This window comes from Pleurodeles waltl, chromosome 9 (genome assembly GCF_031143425.1).
Source record: "Pleurodeles waltl isolate 20211129_DDA chromosome 9, aPleWal1.hap1.20221129, whole genome shotgun sequence".
In the NCBI taxonomy this organism is placed as follows: Eukaryota; Metazoa; Chordata; class Amphibia; order Caudata; family Salamandridae; genus Pleurodeles; species Pleurodeles waltl.
The window spans coordinates 1,086,785,865-1,086,808,510 of NC_090448.1; the positions used below are offsets into that span (position 1 = coordinate 1,086,785,865).

A 22,646-nucleotide genomic window follows, 5' to 3' on the forward strand; every position below is an offset into this window, starting at 1 on the left:
GGTAATGTACCAGCAGATTCCCTCAGAGTGGCGACATCCAGGAAAACAAACAATGCACCCACATTAACTGGGCCACCACCAAAAAAAAGAGAGCTATGGAATGGATCTGGTGGGAAGGAAGATGGAAAGGGCAGCTGCTGCTCAATGGAGAATTGTAAATTTGAACACACTTCTCAACCTCTGTGCCCACCAATAATGAGAGGAGATGGAAGGCCTCATGCAACACCTTCTGAAGACGTGTAAAAAGAGGGCCAAGGCAGTGATCCAGGACAGCAAGGACATCGGCCAAATCCTTCTTCAAGTCGGCATTGGACGCAGCAGACACTGCCAGCAGACAGATGTGCACAGGTACCACCCTCCGGAAGCATACATGCCCAAGAGTATCTGGATTTAAGGCAGAGGTGCATGCATCATGTCTTTCACTGGGGAAGCCCTCTTCGGAACTGCTGTCGACAGGGGGATACAGCAGATAAAGAAGGACAAGCCTGCCTGCTTTGAAGTTCAGAGGATCCTTCAGTAGAGAAGGAATGCCTAGAAGGAATGCCTAGCAGGATGCCAGCAGGCAGGAGAGGATTCTCACCAGCCCCACAACAGCAAAAACAGCAAGGCTTCAACCAACAAACCACACACCAGCCCCGCAACAACAGTGGCAGCACCCAGCAAGAAAGCCCTTTTGTGGAAAACCAAGAGGTAGAAGTTAGCTCACAAGAGGGAAGAGCCAGGCAAACAAGCGACTCGCCGTGCCCTCAACCCAACCACAGAACCCCAATGGGAGTGTGAGGAGATAATTGGACGAGCAATCATCTTAGACAACTGGTTTTTAAACCTAAGGCATGGTTACTTCAAAGAACTCAGTGAGACATCACCACCTGTGCCCCTAAAGAAAAGACCATTAAGGGAACAAACACTCATACAGTTGCAGGCAGGAGAGCAAAGATCTTATCAAATTGTGAACCACAGAAAGAGTCCCCCGAAGGGAGCATGAAAGAGGTATCTACTTGACTTACTTTATAGTGCCAAAACAAGACTTAACACTGAGACCAGTACTAGACCTTAGATACCAAAACAGTTTCATATGAACACAGTACTTCAAGATGTCAACCCTACAAGAAGTGATCCCACTTCTAAGGAAGGGAGATTACATGGTCACCATAGATGTATTAATCACCTGCCTACACATAGCAATGAACCAAAGACACAAATAGTACCTCTGATTTGTCGTAGACAAGGTGCACTGCCAGTTCAGAGTGCTACCCTTTGGTATAAAGTCAGCACAGAGGGTGTTCACAAAATGCCTAGCAGCAGCAACTGCACATCTGAGAAGAGGGAAAACATGTCTACCCATACCTAAACGACTGGCTAGTGAATGCAAATGTGCCACCAACACATATAAACTCTCATTGCTGTGCTACAAATGCTTGGCTTCACCTTAAAGCACAAAAAATCTTCCCGCACCAGGAACGTATCAAACCAGGGTCAGTGGAAGTCCCACAGTGGAACTCCCATTGACCTTGGTTTTATCCGGGGCAAAAGGCCCAGCCACACAAGTGGAGCAGCATTTTTATCAGTACACATAGGGTAATGCTGGGTGGAAGGAATTTAGTGGATTTCTCCTGATTCAAGAATTTTCCATCGCAGAAATGTAAGGCAAATGCATGTTTAAAGGCACATTGTGGGTAAGAAAACCTTGTGGGATTCATACAAGGCACACCACCCTGGAATCTCCTGGCTGCCTAGTTTTCAAAAATGTCTGCGGTTCATAGGTCTGCATCGGTGGCACCATAGCATGGGCCAAAATACCACAGCTATCTCTATTGCTTATCTCTCGCTGTAGATTTTAGGACTTTATGTAGTGGTCTCTCAAACTACCCACACAAATGTGGTACCATTTTTATCAGGAGACTTGTGGGAACTCAGGGTGGCAGGAAATATGTGGCTTCCCACAGATTCCAGAACTTTCTATCACAGAAATATGAGCAAAATCTGTTGGCAAGGGATTCTTGGTAAAAACATCTGGTGAGAGCTACGCAAGTCACCCTATCCTGGATTTTCCTAGGTGTCTTGTTTTAAAAAATGTGCAGGTTTGCTAGGTTTACATGGGTGCTGGCTGAAGTAGGACCAAAAATATACAGCTACCCACACATTGCCCAAAAAAAAGTCAGTTGTAAATAAAAAAATATAAGTGTCTATGTTGCATTTTGAGCCCTTTCCTTTATTGTCATTGGTACTAGGTCTACGCACAGAAGTAAGGTACCATTTGTATTTAGAGACTTGAGGGTGCAAGGAAGTATGTAGCGCCTTGCTGATTCCAGAACTTTCCCTCACAGAAATGTGAGGAAAAGTTCTTTTTTTAGGCAAAGTTTGAGGTTTGCAGCCCAATGGGGAGTAAGAATACTTCATCAGATCAACAAAAAGCATGCCACCCAGTTGTCCAGTTCTCAGAAATGTGCAGGACTATAAATGTTTCTTCTGAGTCTATTCACAACTAAATCACAAATTCATACCAGTTGGTTTTGGCACTACTAAGTAGTAATAGGGACAAAGTGTCAACATTATTAATAGTATCTGACTATTGAACCCATCACTTAGTGTTAATGAGTCGCAAAGGCACCAACCACTTTACGGTATATTCACACACCTTTTGCGCATGCCACACAGTGCCATTCATACCACTTGCCGTGGACCCAACACACAACTCGCGTCAACAAACTGCCACCATTCAGGGGCCCATCACATTCATACGCCAGCTGAACTAAAACAGTAAATCACTCCCACTCATCAACTTATTTTAGAAATACACCTCTTGTAAACCTATTCACATATTTCCCCCAGCTAACAGCCACACATTCTGCATTCCGCAAGGCGCCAGTCAGACATTCTGCCAGCCTCACATTCCACCAGGTACACTTTTCTCCAGCCAATAGCTAAACATTCAGCCAGATGACAACCACATAATCACCACTGTATACCTACTCCCAACTGTGGTTGGGTTTGTGCCTTGAGCAGCTTCACTTCTACCATGAACATCTGCTTCTAACTACACAAGACCACTAGGAAAGCAAATCTAGATTACGGTTTGACTTCCTGACCAAGTCCATCTCATCTACTGTAATACTGTAAGGGTATCAGGTGTAACTTTATTAAAGCCTCACCATGAAATCATGATTAGGCTCAGACTTTTTTTTTCATGTGCCATCAGCACACTAAACCCATCTCCTTCCAGTGTGAGCAAGTCAGTTGGGGGGTTGTCTGAGGGTGCATTTTTGGTCCATTCCTCTGACAGTGTCAGCAAATCTACCTTTGAGAACAGCTAAATATTCTGAGGTAAACTAGACTAAGGGCCTGATATAGATTTCAGCAGACGTGGTTACTCCGTCACAACTGCTGTAAGCAGGCGTTAAAAGTGCCGGAAAAAATGTACACACAGAAATATCTTAGATTTTTTGCACCATTTTTTCGGCCCCCCCTAAATGGGGGAACACCTCCTTTACATACATTATGCCTTGCGCAGGCATAATGTAGCTCAAAGGGTTACAAAGTGGCGCAATGCATGCATTGCACCACTTTGTAAATATGGTGCGGGGATTTGGCCTCGTTGGGCCTCATTAGCATTAAAAAAAAATGTGACGAATGTGGGGCAAGGAGGCACAAAGGGCTCTTAAAAATGCCCCTCACGCCCTGATTTAAGAGTGGTTTTCTTGCACCCCTTAGCTGCCCCCCTAATTCCACCATGTGTGCACCATATCTAAGATACGGCGCACCATGGCGGTAGTTAACGTCAAAATATTTGACGTTAATCCTGCTAGGCCCATTGAGGCTCATTGTAATCTATGGTGTGCCTCCTTTTAATGCCTGCTGCCTGCCGAAAAGTTTTCTTTGTGTCATTTTTTCAGCCCCCCTGGCATACATTATGCCTGGTGCAGGTATAATGTAGGGCAAAGGGTTAAAACATGGAGCAATGCATGCTTAAATTTGTCATGGCGTTTTTGGCCACGTTGGGCCACATAAGCATAAAAAAGAAAATAGTGCTAATTTGGCGCAAGGAGGTGCTAGGAGCTCTTGAATCAGCCCCTAAGGACCTTAGGGTTTGGTGAACAGGGTACTTAGTCAAAACATGGGGCACACTAAAATGCACTTGTTATACAGTGGACAGAACTTCCACCACATTTTCGGTATGCAGATGAAGGTGGCAAGCAGACAAAAGCAAGGCCAATGTATGCCTCTTTACTGGAGTCAGTAAGAGCATGGTGGTTCAAATCCAATTTAGAAAAAAAAAAAGTCTTCGATTAAAGTTCTTTCAGAAGTAGATGCACTAATTTCCAAGTCCGCACAGCTATTCATTTAATGGCCTGTGAAAGATTATGCATCCATGACCAGTCATTTGGGTCAGATAGACAGCACAGGTGAAAAAGGAAAACAAATTGGCGCTCACTCATAAATCTACATGTGTAAATAGTACACAAGTATACGGTACACACAGTGCTCAGAGGTAGGGTGTTCACCCACGCTGTGTGCCGTTCTGACGTCACGGGTGAGGGCTGATGCGGAAGCGACTCTTCTTCAGCCCCCACTGATACCACCATGTGGGGAAGCCTCTGGTCAGAGAACCCAGGCTTCCCCCAAGAATCCCAGGAGAACAACTCGTTAATGTCCTCCACACGGCGGAGATAGTGCGGAGGACATCAACAGGTTGTCCTCTGCATCTAAAGGGTTAACAGATTTAAAAAGTGAGACTGCTTATCACAGTGGTTATAAGAAATTATTAAAAACCTTAGAGGGTCATTTACCTACTCTTTATTGAATATTATGACATTGTAGTGGTGATCAGCCCTGCCAACAGCATAGTACCTTGCAAAACCTTTAAAACTTTGACTGCCACCATATTGTAGCCATGCTTTCTAGGCATCTGAAACGTGATACTTCATGCTTACCACTTCCTTTATGCACTCTTTGCCTGACTGCATGAAGGGGGTGCTGCTGATGTGTAAACATTTAAAGCTGCCAAATGTACTCGTGGCATATGTCGCACTTCAAGTCATTCATGAGTTTTTAACAGACATTGCATTTTATTCTGGGACTCAAAATTTTGCTGGTCACATTTTAAGTATGGGATCAAAAACCCCAGCAGTAAAGTGCAGCTTGGTAAAAAGACAGGATTAGCTAACTGTGTCCTACATAACAATTGGACAATTTGTAGCTCTGATATGTGTTGGTAAGTGGAAAGTCTTCTGTCATGCTTTCACCACTATCCCGTGTACATGGCAACATGAATCTTTTCACAAGTACCTATCACTATACCTTTCATTGAATGTTCAAAGCCTGGGTATTTTAGTAGCTGGCCCGTTACCAGCACTGGCTTGTTAGAAAAGGGGGGTTGATAAATCAAAGGGTTTTTACCTATTGTATGTCTGTGGGATAATGTGATAGTGCATATTGGACAACTTTCTTACGAGCCAGCCACTTCACCAGTCAGTGAAAGAATAAAATAAAATAATTGGATCAGACCCAAAACCTACTTCTGAGACCTGAATCTTTAATCCAAGCACAAAAATCTGTAAGAAACAAAAGCAAGAAGAAACAACATTTTAGTGTCATTCCTAAAAAACAAAACTCAAGCAGAATAATCTTAGACTAGTCTTTCTTGCTGCTGCCTTGTACGACAAAGTTATAATTATTAGCCCCTCCAATATAGAACAAACATGACTTATTTGCTCTCTTTCATATTTATACTGATTGGGGTTGCTTCCCTTTCTTTGGGGTTTTATCAATTACTATAAGTTTAAACCTAAACCATGATATCCTAAACAACAATACACCTCCCAGGAAAACCGAGCACAGAAGCAGACAGACCAAACAGGCAAGAAAACACCTCCCAAGTTCGGAGACAAGAGGTACTGGATCCGTATTCAAACACTGGGGCACCCCAGTCATAGACCTGTTCAAAAGCCTAGAAAACGTATCCTGATTTCCGCACCACCAAACCAACCCAAAGGGAATGCCCTGTTGATAGACTGGTCAGGGAGATTCACATACGCCTTTCCACTGATTCCTCATGATCCCAAGTGTATTGGACAAGGCCCAACAGTTAAGAAAATCATTCTTACTCATCACTCCACGGTGGGTGAGACAGACATGGTACTTGAATTCCCTATAGATGTCTAGAGGGCATATCATACCCATAAGAGCAACACAGGACCTGCTAGCAATGCAAGATGGGAGAGTATGCCACCCACACAAGTGATATGCAGCCAAGTGGGTCAGATACATTCACTGGTGCAGGGAAAGCTAGAAACAAGGGTAGAGCACAGTACGATGCTAACATACCTCACCCAACTACTAGACAACGGCCTGATTACCTACCTGTCATTAAAGATTCATTTGGCCACAATAGTCACATACACTAGGGAAACAACAAAGAACAGCTTCTTCACACTAATAGTGATGAAAAGATTCCGGGAAGCGTGAAAGGGTGGCACCACGAAGATAGGCATCAATACTATTGTGGAACTTGAATGTAGTACTCACAGGTGATGATGACAGAACCGTTTGATCCCATGCTTAAAGCAAAAGTGAGGTTCCTAATTCTAAAAACTGCCTTCTTAGTAGTGATCACATCGCTTTGAGGGCTAGCGAGCTACAAGTGCTCATCAATCATAGAACCATACCTACAAATTCACGAGGTCATACTAAGAACAAATCTGTAGTTTCTACCAAAGGTAATATTAAAATTCCACATCAACAAGAGCATCCAACTACTGGCCTTGTTCCAAGAACCAAAGTCACAAGCCGAAAGGACACTGCATAGCCTGGACGTGCAAAGAGCACTCGTACTACCTACAAGAGACAAAGGCATTAAAGAAGGGGGTGGAGCCAAGATGGCGCTGGGGATGGACGCTTAGTGAGGAAGCTCCGGTCTCCCCGAATCCTGAGTGGATATCCGCTTGCCTCCAAGTCTGGGCCACGGGGAGAGCAGCGAAACCCCCAGGTAGATGGATGCACACCGTGGTGCGCTGGGTGAGGCCCCTGGTCCGCCGACCAGATCGCATCGCAGAGGGCATGGGGGGGACCCCCGGGCGGTGAATACTGGGGGTCTCACGATGTAGGTGATAAAGGCCTGGAGGCCTACCAAAAAGAACATGACGCCTGGGATGGGGTGCTGAGAGGCCCCACACAATTTACCTGTCTATGGGCCCCTCCTTGCACCCCAGCCCCTTCCCCGCCCACTCAGAATCTGACAATCCTTATAACAGTGACCCTGCTGTGGCAGAGGTCCTGGGTGGCTGGCCCTTTGTGAAGGGCATTTTATAACGCAAACGAAGGGTGGGAGACAGCGGTTGTGGATGGAGCCCTTGCATCGCCAGCGGGATCGCGCAGGGGAGGTCCTGTGCAACTCCTCTTGAGAGTGGGGAGTGGCCTGGGGACTGGTGTCTACTAGCGGATTCCAGCATTTTTGTGTCAGGGGGAGAGATAGCCCCATACAACTGTAACCTGGTTTTCTTGCTTCAGGCTCCCCGTCACTCCTACATTGGACCGGCCTGCACCTCCTCTGGGAGACGCCTGGGAGAGCGCATTGACTGCAGAGGTGCCTGGATGGTCTGGTGTCCTGGGGCCCGGGGTGTCAATGGTGAGTTACCCCTGTGAGGGATGTATATTCCTCCCCACCCTCGTGTGCATGGACCCTCCCTTCATCTTGGTGGACTGCAAGCTGCCTACTGCTGGTGCGGATGGGGGTTGTGGCTTGAGAGGGCCTCGCCGCGGGACATCCCTTGGTGTCTCTGGGAGTGACCATGTGTGTGGAGGAGACAGGATGACGAGAGTTAAAAGATCCCAAGCTGCCCAAGCAGGGCCATATGGACCACTACACTAAGGTGATGATCCTTCCGTCGTCGGCCCCGGAGCCCCCGGTGGTGCCAGACGATGCTGCTCTTCTGTCTAGAGTCCTAGAATCAAAATTGGCTAGCTCAGGTGTGGACACTGAGTCAGAAACTGAGTCTCCTCATCCTTTGGTGGAGGCAATTAGCCGCTTAGAAACTGAGGAAGAGGCCCCCCCCCCCAGCGGAGGTGATAAGACTGTGGAGGCAATACCTTAATATGAGGCCGGAGGAAAATGACTGGTTCCTTCGGCTTCCCCCCGCACCTGGAGAGGATGAGGAATTTGTATTGAAGTACTCTCATATCTAAAGAAACGTGGTTTGTTGCTAGGTTGACAGTTTTGAACTGAAGGGAGGGGGGCTACAGACCTCAACTCCTGCTGAGACGGTACTTGTGGTTTCGTACTGACAGGGTTGCTGGGGGTGGAAGTGCTACTCGTTTTGAAGAAGTTGGTTTTTTTGTGTTGCTGTTTAGAGTAAGAAATTTGCAGACACAGACATATAGCAGGTCTCCTCTGGTGGGATGTCTGGCTCAGGGCACCCCATGGGCTCTTGTGGGGGCAGCAGGGCGTGCTCTCACATACTTTTACCGTCCTCTGAATAATTATGGCCTCTATGGGTGATCCAGGTTTTCCCAGGGTAGATCCACAGGCCTTTCTGTTTCATCCTGGAATGTCAATGGATTGGGGGACAAGGTAAAGTGTGGGTTGGTTTCCCAATATGTAAAGAGGCTAGATCCGGATGTAGTGCTCCTGCAGGAGACACATCTCAAAGGCATGAAGTGTGAATTCTTGGGTAGAGGGCCCTATGTTACATTGGCACAAATAGGTTTTAACTGGCTCAAAGAGGGGGGGGAGGGGCGGGGGGTGATTGTGATCCGTAAGTCCCCTTCCTTCCGACCCATAAGGCATTGGAAGGATCCGACAGGTAGATATGTGGGGGTACAGGGGTCATGGGGGGGACAAAAGCTACTGCTCCTGAGTGCTTATGCTCCGCCAAGCTTCAGTACCTTACTCGAGAAATTGGAAGATTTTATTAAAGGCAGAGGCTTCGCTCCATGTGATAGGGGGTGATTTTAATGATGTGATGGTGACGGCAGTGGATGGATCTGAAGTGACCAAGAATCCACCCCCCCCCACACACACACACCCGTTACATCACTTTGTGACATCCCTTGGACTGTCTGACCTGTGGCGGTGGGCCCGCCCCGCCGAAAGAAAGTACTCCTACTTCTCCAGAGGGGATGCAAAGATCGAGACTGGGTGCCTGGGACTTGCAGGACTGAGAGACTTGCAGGACTGAGGGTGGACACTGAACTCTATTTCCATGCAAATGGGGAGAAAATATGACAGACAGCTTTTGGCTCTGGAAGAGGCTCTGGGACGGGTTCTGTCACCCCCACCCCCACTGCTCTTCACCAGTTGGAGCTTGCAAGGGCTCAATATAGAGATGCAGCAGAGCAGAAGGCTAGAGCCCAGTTGCATTGTGCCCAATACTGCTATACAAGATGGGGGATAAAGCAGGGAAGCTCCTGGCTTGGCTGGGAAAGAAGGAAACGGAAGCCAGGTGGATAGATGAGATAGTGGCCATGGAGGATGAACAGGTGACCTCTAATAAAGGAATAGCGGAGGCTTTTGCCTGATATTACCAGGAGTTATATGCGGCACACCCTTTACAGGATGTCAGCAGGATTATGGGATATTTGCAGGGCCTCAATGTCCCAGTCTTGGATATAGAAGCTCTGGAGATGTTAGAAGGAGATATCACCCTGAAAGAAATCAAAATGGCTATCACAAAGCTGTGCTCAGGGAAGGTCCCGGGTTCCCAGCGGAGTTATTTAAAAGGTTTAGCAATATTTTGGCTCCTTAGCTGTTGGACATGTTCCTGGAGGCCAGACGTCAAGGAGCCCTCCCTCCAGACCTGAGACAGGCAGAAACTGGTAATTCACAAGGTAGGGAGGCCTAAAACTTTCTGCTCGTCCTATAGACCTATTTCCCTCCTTAATGTAGGGGTGAAAGTTCTAGCCATGGTGTTAGTGATGCGCCTACATAGAGTCAACACACCCTTGGTCCATAGAGATCAATCGGGCTTTATGCCGGGGCGCTCCACAAGGTATAATCTACGACGTACACATAACTGGAAACGTCCTTTTTTGCAGCACCCAGATCCACACGTTTCTGGCCCTTGATGCCGAAAAAGCTTTAGATACTGTGCATTGGCCCTTCCTCGAAGGTACTCTGGAGAGATGTAGCATCGGTTCTAGATACTGAGAATGGGTTAGGCTGCTTTACTGCAGCCCAGTGGCTGCGGTAAGGGTGAATGGAACCCTTTCATCGGAGTTCACCATAGCGAGGGGGACCAGGCAAGGGTGTTCCCTGTCCCCGCTGTTGTTTGCCCTCACAATAGAATCGTTGGCATGTCAGATTCGGGCACATCCAGAGTTAAGTGGGTTTAAACTGAAAGAGGGGGAGATAGAAGAGGAGTGCATTTCATTGTACGCAGATGATATACTTCCATATGTGGCAACGCCCTTTGAGACACTTCCAAGACTTTTTCAAGTGCTTGCAGAATATCGGAGCTAATCCGGCTACCAGATTAACTGGGAAAAATCTGTGCTCTATGCCACACAGGTGTATGCGGTGATTCATCCCCTCCCAAGCCGTCTGCAGTACTCGAGGGAGGGGTTTAAATATCTGGGAATAAATATAACACACAAGGCAGATATTTGTTACACCCGTAACCTGGGGACAGTGATAAGAACCTGTCAAGCGGACATGGAGTGCTCGGGAGGCCTCCCACCCACCCTGATGGGACAGGTGGCCATATTTAAAATGATTCCTTTCCTGAAGCTATTGTATGTTTTGCAAAATACGTACTATCGAATCCCGCTAAATTATTTTCAGTCTCTGGCAAGAGATATGAGGCTCTTTTTATGGGAAAAGAAGCATCCCCGCATTGCTCTTAAAACGCTGCAGCGGAATCAATATAGCGGGGGACTGTCTCTGCTGGACTTGGAGGCATACTATTGGGCGGCCCACATGATTAACATCAATGAGTCGATATATGCACCAGGAGATCATTCTACTTTCTAGTTGGAGAGATTTCAGTGGGAGGGGAAATCATGTCTCCAGTACTTATATGGAGGTGGGAGATGTAGGCAGTTGGCTCTGTATATACTATTTCAAAGTAAGAAATAGTGTGCACAGAGTCCAAGGGTTCCCCTTAGAGGTAAGATAGTGGCAAAAAGAGATCATTCTAATTCTCTATTTTGTGGTAGTGTGGTCGAGCAGTAGGCTTATCAGAGGGTCGTATTAAGCATTTGTTGTACACACACAGGCAATAAATGAGGAACACACACTCAAAGACTTACTCCAGGCCAATAGGTTTTTATATAGAAACATATATTTTCTTAGTTTATTTTAAGAACCACAGGTTCAAGATTTACAAGTAATACTTCAAATGAAAGGTATTTCACTTAGGTACTTTAGGAACTTTGAATAATCACAATAGCATGTACAGTTTTGGCAAAAATGGCAATAAGCTATTATAAAAGTGGACACAGTGCAAAAATCAACAGTTCCTGGGGGAGGTAAGTAGAGGTTAAGTTCACAGGTAAGTAAAACACTTACATGGTTCAAAGTTGGGCCCAAGGTAGCCCATCGTTGGGGGTTCAAGGCAACCCCAAAGTTACCACACCAGCAGCTCAGGGCCGGTCAGGTACAGCGGTCAAAGAGGTGCCCAAAACACGTAGGCTTCAATGGAGAACAGGGGTGCCCCGGTTCCAGTCTGCCAGCAGGTAAGTACCCGTGTCCTCGGGGGGCAGACCAGGGGGGTTTTGTAGGGCAGCGGGGGGACACAAGCAGGCACAGAAAGTACACCCTCAGCGCCACACGGCGGCCGGGTGCAGAGTGCAAATAGGCGTCGGGTTTTGTATAGAAAGCAATGGAGAGACCCGGGGGTCTCTTCAACGATGCAGGCAGGCACATGGGGGGCTCCTCGGGGTACCCACCACCTGGGCTAGGCAGAGGGTCACCTGGGGGTCGCTCCTGCACTGGAGTTTGGTTCCTTCAGGTCCTGGGGGCTGCGGGTGCAGTGTTGGTTCCAGGCGTCAGGTCCCTTGTTACAGGCAGTCGCAGTCAGGAGGAGCCTCTGGATTCCCTCTGCAGGCGTCGCTGTGGGGGCTCAGGGGAGTCGTATCTGGCTACTCACAGGCTCACAGTCGCCGGGGAGTCCTCCCTGTAGTGTTGGTTTTCCGCAGGTCGAGCCGGGGGCGTCGGCTGCAGAGTGGAAAGTCTCACGCTTCCAGCGGGAAACGTGAAGTCTTCAAAGTCGTTTCTTTGTTGCAAGAAACTTGCAGATTGTTGAACAGGGCCGCTGTTCACAGGAGTTTCTTTTAATCCTTGGTTGCAGGGCAGTCCTCTGAGGCTTCAGAGGTCGCTGGTCCCTGTTGGATGCAGCGCTGTTGCAGTTTTCTTCGAAGTTGAGAGACAGGCCGGTAGGACTGGGGCCAAAGCAGTTGTCGTCTCCGTCTTCACTGCAGGGCTTCAGGTGAGCAGTCCTTCTGGTTAAGGTTGCAGGAATCTAGTTTCCTCGGTTCTGGGGGCCCCTAAATACTGAATTTAGTGGTGTGTTTAGGTCTGGGAGGGCAGTAGCCAATGGCTACTGTCCTTGAGGGTGGCTACACCCTCTTTGTGCCTCCTCCCTGTGGTGAGGGGGCACATCCCTAATCCCATTGGGGGAATCCTCTATCCACAAGATGGAGGATTTGTAAAAGTAAGGGTCACCAGCTCAGGACACCTTAGGGACTGTCCTAACTGGCGGGTGGCTGCTCCTTGTTTTCCTCATTATCTCCTCCAGCCTTGCCGCCAAAAGTGGGGGCAGTGGCCGGAGGGGCAGGCATCTCCACTAGCTGGGATGCCCTGGGGCACTGTAACAAAAGGGGTGAGCCTTTGAGGCTCACCGCCAGGTGTTAAAGTTCCTGCAGGGGGAGGTGAGAAGCACCTCCACCCAGTACAGGCTTTGTTCCTGGCCACAGAGTGACAAAGGCACTCTCCCCATGTGGCCAGCAACATGTCTGGTGTGTGGCAGGCTGGCAGAAACTAGTCAGCCTAGACTGGAAGTCAGGTATGTTTTCAGGGGGCATCTCTAAGATGCCCTCTGGGTGTATTTTACAATAAATTGCACACTGGCATTAGTGTGCATTTATTGTACTGAGAAGTTTGATACTAAACTTCCCAGTTTTCAGTGTAGCCATTATGGTGCTGTTGAGTTTGTGTTTGACAAACTCCCAGACCATATACTCTTATGGCTACCCACAATGTCTAAGGATTTGCTTAGACACTGTAGGGGCATAGTGCTCATGCACCTATGCCCTCACCTGTGGTATAGTGCACCCTGCCTTAGGGCTGTAAGGCCTGCTAGAGGGGTGACTTACCTATGCCACAGGCAGTGTGAGGTTGGCATGGCACTCTGAGGGGAGTGCCATGTTGACTTAGGTGGTCATTCTGACCCTGGCGGTCTTTGACCGCCAGGGCGGAGGACCGCGGGAGCACCGCCGACAGGCCGGCGGTGCTCCAATGGGGATTCCGACCGCGGCGGTAAAGCCGTGGTCGGACCGGCACCACTGGCGGGCTCCCGCCAGTGTACCGCCGCCCCATTGAATCCTCCACGGCGGCGCAGCTTGCTGCACCGCCGCGGGGATTCCGACCCCCCCTACCGCCATCCAGATCCCGGCGGTCGGACCGCCGGGATCCGGATGGCGGTAGGGGGGGTCGCGGGGCCCCTGGGGGCCCCTGCAGTGCCCATGCCACTGGCATGGGCATTGCAGGGGCCCCCGTAAGAGGGCCCCTACATGTATTTCACTGTCTGCTGCGCAGACAGTGAAATACGCGACGGGTGCAACTGCACCCGTCGCACAGCTTCCACTCCGCCGGCTCGATTCCGAGCCGGCTTCATCGTGGAAGCCTCTTTCCCGCTGGGCTGGCGGGCGGTCTGAAGGCGACCGCCCGCCAGCCCAGCGGGAAAGTCAGAATGACCGCCGCGGTCTTTCGACCGCGGAACGGTAATCTGACGGCGGGACTTTGGCGGGCGGCCTCCGCCGCCCGCCAAGGTCAGAATGAGGGCCTTAGTCATTTTTCTCCCCACCAGCACACACAAGCCGTGAAGCAGTGTGCATGTGCTGAGTGAGGGGTCCCTAGGGTGGCATAAGACATGCTGCAGCCCTTAGAGACCTTCCCTGGCATCAGTTACAAGGGACTTACCTAGGTGCCAGGGTTGTGCCAATTGTGGAGACAAAGGTACAGGTTAGGGAAAGAACACTGGTGCTGGGGCCTGGTTAGCAGGGTCCCAGCACACTCTCAAGTCGTAATTTAGCATCAGCAAAGGCAAAAAGTCAGGGGGTAACCATGCCAAGGAGGCATTTCCTTACAGGAGAGAAGCGCCTACTACCGGCCACCGAGGCGACTATTGGGGCATGGACTAATTAAGTATTGAGATGGCTGCGCAGGCCTACTAGGGCGATGCCCTTGTGGGAGGGAAGTTGGTTGTCAGAAATTAGTAAGTTGACAGGCTTTGAGGTCTGAGACCGTATCAGAATCTCCAAGATTGGGGATGTGATGGAAGGGGAGACCTCATGTCCTACGAGTCACTCCGTGACACCTATAAGCTCAGTGCAACGCAATTGTTTCAATATATGCAATTGAGGCATGCCTGGAGGGTGGACAACCTTTCGGGTGAGACCATACTTGAATATGCCCCACTAGAAGGCAGATTGTTGACGCAGTATCTAGACACCAAGGCCGTGTCCACTGGGGAAACATCACTTACAAAGCAGTAAATGCAACGAAATGCATTTACCACAATGCCTTTACAACACATTTGCATTTACCTCGCATGGCTTTACCACGCATGCCTTTACCACAAATATACCTTTACCACACATGCATTTACAACAAATTTCGTTGTAAAGGCATGAATGGTAAATGGTATGTGTGGTAAAGGTTTTAAAGGTTAGTACAGGTAAGTATTAAGAGGGTTGAGTGTCATATATATGTTCGATGGCATGTGTAGCTGCAGATACACATGCTATGCATATTCTGCCATCTAGTGTTGGGCTCAGAGTGTTACAAGTTGTTTTTCTTCGAAGAAGTATTTTCGAGTCATGGGATTGAGTGAATCCTCTTCTTCGGCTCCATTGAGCATGGGCATCGACTCCATGTTGGATTGTTTTCTTTCCGCCATCGGGTTCGGATGTGTTTCTTTTCGCTCCGATAGTTCGAGTCGGAAAAGTTCTATAACTCGTGAATTCTCGTCGGTATTGTTTCAATCGTGAATCATCGACACTTCGGTACCGTCGGGTCAAACATCTTTACTCGCCCTTTGGGGCGCCCGCGCCCAACTCGAGCCTGGTCGGGCCGACCGCGTGGAAGCCTCTTGGCCCGGACCCCATTCCGCTTTTGTCCTCAGTGCCATGCCAAATTTCCATATACAGACCAACATCTCGTCTGTAATCTCTGTCTCTCCCCAGACCATCGAGAGGAAAATTGCGAGGCCTGCAGATCCTTCCATTCAAAGAAAACTCTCCAAAACCGAAGAGCACGAAGACTGGAGATGGTGTCGAAGAGCATTGAACGTCTCGACGTCGAGGAAGAGGAGATTATGCACACTGCAGTCTCCGTTCAAGGGTCCAACTCCGAGCAGGAGTTCGAGGAGGACAGACCGGTCACGGCAGGACACCACATGAGTACGCCTGCCCCTGTCCCAGCCAAGCCCAAACATAAGGCCTTGGGAACGCCACTGCCGGAAGGCCTTGGCTCGACCCGCAAAAAGACCTTCGGTGACCAAGCAACAACTTTGGCACTGAAAAAATCCACGCCACCGAAGCCTTCGGACTCGAGCAGAAGCACTGGCTCCGAAACTAGCAGACATCGAACCTTCGAGTCGAAACCTAGAAAATCGCTTTCGGAGCCGAGGCCATCATCCACCCCCAACGTTTCGATCCTGAAAAAAACAGCTTCGGAGCTGAAACGGCCAGTTTATACGGAGGAACATGGACTTTCGAAAGTACTTAAAGAAAGCCATAGATTTTCAGAGGAACACACAGAAATGGAGGACATAGATGAAAGGCAAGCCAGAATTCACATTCACAAGGACAATGTCAAGATCATACCTGCACCTCCTCTGAAGCCTAAGAGGAAGCTGGCCTTTCAGGAACATTTGGACACTGCTCAGCCACCAGCTAAAGTGCCAAGGACTAAACAAAAATCTCCACCTCCACAATTTTCTCCTCTTCAGTCTCCTCACCTGCTTGTCTCTCCACCTGCTACTCCCACACCTGTACAGTCTCCTGTACATTCGTTTGATTCACAACAAGACAATGTGGATCCACGGCATCTCTATGATCCAGATCCTATTCCTAATAACAGCCCAGACTGCTATCCCTCCAAACCATCACTACCAGAGGATAGCACCAGATATACTAAGGTTTTAGCTAGGGCGGCATCCTACCACAATGTCGCCATGCACACTGAGCCCTTAGAGGATGATTTTCTCTTTAACACATTATCCTCCACACACACTACCTACCAGTCCCTTCCCATGCTTCCAGGCATGTTAAAGCATGCACACCAGATATTTCAAGAGCCAGTCAAAGCCAGGATCATTACTCCCAGAGTGGAGAAAAAGTACAAACCACCTCCCTCTGATCCAGCATTCATTACACAACAACTGCCTCCTGATTCTGTAGTTGTAAGCGCGGCCAGAAAGAGATACAACTCAGTCATCTAGGGATGCACCACCACCAGACAAGGAGAGCAGAATATTTGATGCTGCCGGCAAAAGGGTAGCATCGCAGGCAGCCAACCAATGGAGAATAGCCAACTCCCAAGCACTATTGGCTAGCTATGATAGGGCCCATTGGGACGAGATGAAGGATATCATACAACATCTCCCCAAAGACCAACAAAAAAGGGCACAACCAACAGTTGAGGAAGGGCAGGCTATTACCAATAACCAAATTAGATCAGCCCTAGATTCTGCAGACACAGCAGCTAGAATAATTAATACTGCTGTTACTATAGGGAGACACGCATGGCTTAGGTCTTCAGGGTTTAAGCCTGAAATTCAACAGGCAGTCCTTAATATACTGTTTAATCAAAAACAGTTTTTTGGCCCTGAAGTAGATACGGCTATTGAGAAAATTAAAAAAGACTCAGACATCGCTAAAGCCATGGGGGCTTTGTATACGACACAATATAGGGGATACTTTTGGAAACCTCAATACAGAGGTGCTTTTAGAGCACAAACACCTGAGGCATCCACCTCACAATCAAAGTCAACCTACCAACCTCAATACCAACGAGGTGGGTTTAAAGGTAATTACAGAGGCCAATTCCCCAGAGGCAGGGGAAAATATCAATCAACAAAACAAGCCTCACAGCAGGCAAAACAGTGACTTACTCCATCTCTTCCCAACTCACACCTCACCTGTGGGGGGGAAGACTGCAAAGGTTCCACAACAATTGGCTACCCATTACAACAGACAACTGGGTATTATTATCTATTATCCTCAATGGTTATTGCATAGAATTGGCCCAAATTCCCCCAAATATACCTCCAAAACCACTCAATCTCTCCTCCCAACATATCTCAATGTTGCAAGAAGAAGTAAAAATCGCTATTACTCAAACAAGCGATAGAGCTTGTACCACAAGATCAGATAGCAACAGGGGTTTACTCACTGTACTTCCTTATTCCAAAAATAAGACGGAACCTTAAGACCAATCTTAGATCTCAGAACTCTCAATCTTTACATCCTGTCAGAACACTTTCACAATGTAACACTACAGGAGGTGGTCCCACTGCTACAGCAGCAAGATTTCATGGCAACATTAGACCTCAAGGATGTGTATTTTCATATACTGATCCATCCAGCGCACAGAAAATATCTCAGGTTTGTAATTCAGGGAAAACATTATCAGTTCAAGGTGTTACCCTTCGGGAGAACAACAGCTCCCAGAGTATTTCAAAATGTTTGGCAGTAGTAGCTGCCTACCTAAGAAGACAACACATTCATGTCTTCCCATATCTCAACGATTGGCTAATAAAACCAAACAGTCATACACAGTGTCAAAACCATACACATTATGTAATACAAACCCTACACACCCTAGGGTTTTCCATAAACTACCAAAAATCCCACCTACAACCTGCACAAATTCAACAGTATTTAGGAGCTACACTACGTCTCATATTTATACTTTTTGAGGCAAACCGGCACCGGCGCTGGTTTGCGTCAAACATTTTACAGCCGGCTAACGCCATTCCTATGCGCCATGCGGGCGCCTAATTTAAGGAATGACGTTAGCCGGCGCTGCAGATTGGTCAGAGTAAAATACAATGACTCAAATCAGGCAGCGCCGGCGTAGGGGAAAATGGGGGTTGTGCGTCAAAAAATGGTGCAAGTCAGTTTTGAGGCAAAAATCATGCCTCAAACCGGACTTGTGCCATTTTATGACGCACAACCCCCACTGAAATGACTCCTGCCTTAGCAAAGACAGGAGTCATGCCCCCTTGCCCAATGGCCATGCCCAGGGGGCTTCTGTCCCCTGGTCATGGTCATTGGGCACAGTGGCATGTAGGGGCGCCCAAATTAGGCCCCCCTATGCCACTTAAAAAAAATACAAAAAAAACTTACCTCAACTTACCTGGGATGGGTCTCCCCCATTCATGGGTGTCCTCCAGGGTTGGGCGAGGGTGGCAGGGGCTGTCCCTGGGGGCAGGGAAGAGCACCTCTGGACCCCTTCCTTGGTCAGAGACCATGGAAGTGAGCCCACACGTCCCTTAACGCCTGCCCTAACCCAGGCGTTAAAAGACGGCGCATATCAGGCTGTGCGCTGTTTTTTTAAGGCCTGCCCTCTCCTGTGCGTCAAAATGACGCAGGCGTATAAATAAGGCGCACAGGCCTTAAAGTCATTTTTTGGCCGGGAACGCCTCCCTTGCATGTCATTAACGCAAGGCAGTTTCCCGCATCCAAAAAATGACTCGCACAGAGGAATTTTGACTTCCGCGGGCTCAGGCGTCAAAGTTTAAATATGGTGCACGGTTTGCGCCGAATGTGCGTCAAAATCTTTGACGCACATTCGGCGCAAACAGAGTATAAATATGCCCCTGAATACACAAACAGCACTTGCAAGTCCACAAAGAGTGCAAGCGTTCTACACAATGTATTAGCACAAATTCAGCCAGGCCAACAGTACATGGTCAAATTCGTAATGAAACTGTTGGGCATGATGTCATCGTGCATCACTATTGTCCCAAATGCAAGATTAAACATGTGGCCTTTACAACAGTGCCTTGCACAGCAATGGTCGCAGGCACAGTGTCAAGTTCACGATCTAGTGTTGATAGACCGCCAAACACGCATATCACTCCAGTGGTGGAATTCCACAAATCTAAACAAAGGGCGGCCTTTTCGAGACCCTGTGCCTCAGACCATACTTACAACAGATGATTGGATGGGGGGCACACCTCAACAATCACAACATTCAAGGGCAGTGGGACACCAAACACAATTTCACATAAATCGCCTAGAATTTCTAGCTGTATTCCTAGCATCTCAGAGCTTTTCAGCCTCTTCTCACGCACAAGAACATCCTTTTCAAAACAGGCAACATGACAACAATATATTACCTAAACAAACAAGGATGGACCCATTCATCTCAACTGTCCCTCCTAACCCAAAAGATTTGGCATTGGGCAATCCACAACAACATTCATCTGGTAGCACAATACATTCCAAGAATACACAACCAATTGGCAGATGTTCTCAGCTGAGATTATCAACAAACACACGAGTGGGAAATTCATCCCCAAGTGCTTCAGACATACTTTCACCACTGGGGAACGCCAGGCATAGAGCTATTCGTCACCAGCGAAAAGGCAAAATGCCAGAACTTCGCATCCAGTTACCCACATCCTCTATCCAAGGGCAATGCTCTATGGATGAATTGGTCAGGGATATTTGCTTACGCTTTTTCCCCCTCTCCCGCCCATTCCATTTCTAGTCAACAAACTGCATCAAAACAAACTCAAACCCATACTTATAGCACCAACGTGGGCACGTCAACCCTGGTACACAACACTGTTAGATCTGTCAGTGGTACCACATATCAAACTCCCCAACAGACCAGATCTGTTAACGCACAACAAACAAGTGATCAGGCACCCAGATCCCAAAATACTCAATCTAGCGATTTGGCTCCTGAAGTCATAGAGTTTGGATATCTACAACTACCAACTGAATGTATGGAAGTAATGAAACAGGCAAGAAAACCCACTACCAGGCAGTGTTATGCAAACAAATGGAAAAGGTTTGTGTATTACTGTCAATCTAAACAAATTGCCCCTCTTTCAGCATCAATACAAGACATTGTAACTTATTTGCTTCATTTACAAAAAGCAAATTTAGCCTTTTCGTCCATTAAAATACATCTCACTGCAATCTCTGCGTATTTGCAAAATATACAACACAGCTCTTTATTTAGAGTCCCCGTTATAAAAGCCTTCATGGAAGGATTAAAACGCATCATTCCACCTAGAACACCTCCAGTGCCTTCGTGGAATCTAAACATAGTGCTCACACGACTCATGGGTCCACCATTTGAACCTATGCATTCATGTCAGATTCAATACCTAACATGGAAAGTTGCCTTTCTAGTTGCAATTACTTCATTAAGAACAGTTAGTGAAATTCAAGCTTTCACTATTCAAGAACCGTTCATACAAGTACATAAACATAAAGTTGTACTTCGAACAAACCCAAAATTTCTCCCAAAAGTTATATCACTGTTTCATATCAAACAAACAGTGGAACTACCAGTCTTCTTCCCACAGCCAGACTCTGTAGCAGAAAGAGCCCTGCATACATTAGATATTAAAAGAGCTCTAATGTATTACATAGATAGAACTAAATCATTTAGGAAAACCAAACAATTATTTGTGGCGTTTGAAAAACCACATACTGGTAACGCTATTTCCAAGCAAGGGCTAGCTAGATGGATAGTAAAATGCATCCAAATTTCTTTTCTTTATGCTCTATCACTCCTACCTTACCTTCTGCAGGAAAACAATCTAACATGGAGTCGATGCCCATGCACAATGGAGCCTAAGAGGAGTCACCACTCGATCCTGTAACTCAAAAATACTTCTTTGAAGAAAAACAACTTGTAACACTCCGAGCCCAACACTAGATGGCAGAATATGCATAGTGTAGGAAGTTGGCTCTGTATGTACTATTTCAAAGTAAGAAATAGCATGCACAGAGTCCAAGGGTTCCCCTTAGAGGTAAGATAGTGGCAAAAAGAGATAATTCTAATGCTCTATTTTGTGGTAGTGCGGTCGAGCAGTAGGCTTATCAGAGGGTAGTGATAAGCATTTGTTGTACACACACAGGCAATAAATGAGGAACACACACTCAAAGACAATTCCAGGCCAATAGGTTTTTGTATAGAAAAATATATTTTCTTAGTTTATTTTAAGAACCACAGGTTCAAGATTTACAAGTAATACTTAAATGAAAGGTATTTCACTTAGGTAACTTAGGAACTTTGAATCAGCAAAATAGCATGTACAGTTTTCACAAAAATGGCAATAAGCTATTTTAAAACTAGACAGTGCAATTTTCAACAGTTCCTGGGGGAGGTAAGTATTAGTTAGTTTTGTAGGTAAGTAAACCACCTACTGGGTTCAAAGTTGGATCCAAGGTAGCCCACCGTTGGGGGTTCAGAGCAACCCCAAAGTTACCACACCAGCAGCTCAGGGCCGGTCAGGTGCAGAGGTCAAAGTGGTGCCAAAAACGCATAGGCTTCAATGGAGAAGGGGGTGCCCCGGTTCCAGTCTGCCAGCAGGTAGGTACCCGCGTCTTCGGAGGGCAGACCAGGGGGGTTTTGTAGGGCACCGGGGGGGACACAAGTCAGCACAAAAAGTACACCCTCAGCGGCACGGGGGCGGCCGGGTGCAGAGTGCAAACAGGCGTCAGGTTTGCAATGGAGTTCAATGGGAGACCCAGGGGTCTCTTCAGCGAAGCAGGCCGGCAAGGGGCGGGGCTCCTTGGGGTAGCCACCACCTGGGCAAGGGAGAGGGCCACCTGGGGGTCGCTCCTGCACTGGAGGTCGGATCCTTCAGGTCCTGGGGGCTGCTGGTGCAGTGTCTTTACCAGGCGTCGGGTTCTTTGAAGCAGGCAGTCGCGGTCAGGGGGAGCCTCTGGATTCCCTCTACAGTTGTCGCTGGGGGGGGCTAAGGGGGGGGTCAACTCTGGCTACTCACATGGTCGTAGTCGCCGGGGAGTCCTCCCTGTAGTGTTGGTTCTCCACAGGTCGAGCCGGGGGCATCGGGTGCAGAGTGGAAAGTCTCACGCTTCCAGCGGGAAACGTGCAGTCCTTTAAAGTTTGTTTCTTTTTTGGAGCAGAGCCGCTGTCCTCAGGAGTTCTTGGTCTTTTTAGATGCAGGGTAGTCCTCTGAGGCTTCAGAGGTCGCTGGACCCTGTGGAACGCGTCGCTGTTGCAGTTTTTCTTGAAGTGGGGAGACAGGCCGGTAGGGCTGGGGCCAAAGCAGTTGGTGTTTCCGTCTTCTCTGCAGGGCTTTCAGGTCAGCAGTCCTTCTTTGTCTTCAGGTTGCAAGAATCTATCTTGCTAGGTTCTGGGAGCCCCTAAATACTCAATTTAGGGGGGTGTTTAGGTCTGGGGGGTTAGTAGCCAATGGCTACTAGCCCTGAGGGTG

At 48.0% G+C, this 22,646-nt stretch overlaps 1 long non-coding RNA gene across 1 annotated transcript in view; it reads right to left on the reverse strand.

Annotated features, from left to right (window-relative positions):
• The window catches only part of LOC138260350 (uncharacterized), a 153,088-nt gene extending 132,068 nt beyond the window's left edge, over positions 1-21,020 (reverse strand). Inside the window, exons 1-2 of the long non-coding RNA XR_011198840.1 lie at positions 20,982-21,020; positions 5,517-5,552 (exon numbers count right to left, since the gene is read on the reverse strand). This is a non-coding gene — a long non-coding RNA (uncharacterized lncRNA). The remainder of the gene's footprint in view (positions 1-5,516; positions 5,553-20,981) is intronic.
• Positions 21,021-22,646: the final 1,626 nt, after the last annotated feature.